At 35.0% G+C, this 2,243-nt stretch overlaps 1 protein-coding gene across 10 annotated transcripts in view; it reads right to left on the bottom strand.

The window, feature by feature from the left end:
* The window catches only part of Ccr9 (C-C motif chemokine receptor 9), a 106,559-nt gene that overhangs the window by 8,843 nt on the left and 95,473 nt on the right, over nucleotides 1-2,243 (bottom strand). The gene's annotated exons all lie outside the window — the stretch shown is intronic.

The following is a 2,243-nucleotide window of genomic DNA, read 5'->3' as shown; positions in this document are numbered from 1 at the left end:
TGTCATACAGACCCTTCAAGAACACAAATGCCAGCCCAGGCTACTATACCCAGCAAAACTCTCAATTATCATGATGGAGAAAACAAGATATTCTATGACAAAATGAAATTTACACAATATCTTTCCACAAATCCAGCCCTACAAAGAATAATAGAGGGAAAACAGCAACACAAGGAGCAAAACTATCCCCTAGAAGAAGAAAGTAATCTTTCAACAAACCCACACAAACCTAATTCCACCTCTTACAACAAAAACAACAGGAAGTAACAATTATTTTTTCTTAGTATCTTAGTATGAAAATTAATATTACCAACATATCCTAATTGATTGAAATCCAAAAATATGAGGACTTAGAAATTTGTTGATTGTCATCCAATGGTCTCTCTAATTTGGTAACTGGAGGAATAAGTCCAATATTGTACAATCCATATTCACTTTCTGCTTGTTTGTACCTGACAGTGTCTTGCTGTGTACCACATAATGGTCTTGAAATCTTGCTTCTCCTATCTCAGCCTCTCTATTAGTAGGATTGTTTATTTTATAGTTTTACACATTACTATGTTTTTAAGAACAGCTTACATATCTCAAAAGTATTTATACAGCCAAAAGAAGCATAGACAATTAACTTGGAAGGTGGCTTGTAAGAGGATAACAAAGAGTGAGACTGAATGCTTTGCTTGAGGTTTGTAACTATTGTATCAAGTTTGAAGAAGAGGACTTTATAAATTACTCTTTCTCTGAGATGGTTTTCCAAATTATCACAGCCAATGAACCACATTCTTACCCACACCTAATGTCTGTGCCAACCTCCAAGCAGAACTATTGTTCATTGAAACAGTTAGTGACTGACTTTATGGATAGACTATCTTACTACACTCACTATTTCTTAAATGAATGTAACCTGTTCTCTGTGGGCTGAGAATAAAGACACTCACTCAACTTAAATAGCTTTGACCATAGCAGGAAGTCCGTATCCAAAAAATCATGCCTACAATTTATCCCTTGGCACAGCAGAACTGTCAACTCTCAGCTTAGCTACATTGGAGGTAACATCCTTTGGTGATGTGAGGGTCATTGAAGTACAGCCTTATTACAATGAAATCCAATATCTAAAAATTATTCTTATTTTGGGCTTGTACCACAGTAAGAGACAAGATTTTAAGCTCTACTAAATACAAAACAAAACAAACAAACAAACAAAAAGACTTTATATATTTATGTTCATTTAAAAAATACTAGTAGGGTGTATTATTTTAAAATATACAGTTAATATGTTTGGAGTTATTTAAAATTTATATTGAAAAAAACGTATGTATTTTCAGTATTGCTGTAGATAAGCATCTACATAAGACTGTTAAATTGATTGTTGTTTTATATCAAAAAATTTTATAATACTCATTTTTATTGATATAATTTATAAATTCTAAAGAATATGACAAAAAAGGTATGGTAGGTATTTAAGGGGGCTCTCTGGGAGGAGCTGGGGTGCAAAAGGGAAATGAGAATGTGATTTAATTCCATTTACTTAAAATATGTTTTTAAATGTTAACAAATTCAGATAAATTGAAATTATGTATCTTTTCTCATCACAATGCAATAAAACTTAAATCAATAAAAAAAATTAAAAACAAAAAAGAAAGCATAAAATGCATGTTCCTTTTCAGACTATGGCAGCATATCAGAATATTACTGAAAATATAGGATAAAAGCAATAGTTCCTGAGTTACTGCTTTCTCCTTTACTATAATAGATACAGGGTTTAGTGCTTAATTTCTTTTAACTTAGGTATTTCACATAATTTGCATCTGTGAGTGATGAACCACGGGACTTCTTAGGTAGTCTCCAGCCCATCCTTCTGGTACAACTTCTGTAAGGTCTGAGAATGACTCCTTCTCTCTCCACCTCTACTTTATTATATTGCCTGGGCATAAGCTAGCAATACCAGGTCAGAGCTCCCTTAAGAAGGTACCCAGCCTGGAAGAGAAACCCAGAGCTAGAATCCTTTGAAGAGGGCTCTGTGCCTGGCCAGTGCCTCCACCCCAACCCACAGTCAGCACTATACATCTTGGTGCCAGAAGCCCTGATCCCTGAATCCAGTGTGTTCTGCTTCCTCCTTTCCTGTGGCTTTCCTTTCCACCCTGCCTGACTTCATGACACAGAATGAGGTACAACCATTTTTAAAAAGTTTATCAGATTGGGACCCCGTGTGTGTGTGTGTGTGTGTGTGTGTGTGTGTGTGTGTG

The sequence above is a fragment of the Mastomys coucha genome, unplaced genomic scaffold (genome assembly GCF_008632895.1).
Source record: "Mastomys coucha isolate ucsf_1 unplaced genomic scaffold, UCSF_Mcou_1 pScaffold23, whole genome shotgun sequence".
NCBI lineage: Eukaryota > Metazoa > Chordata > Mammalia > Rodentia > Muridae > Mastomys > Mastomys coucha.
This window is presented reverse-complemented; position numbering and strand designations above follow the sequence as displayed.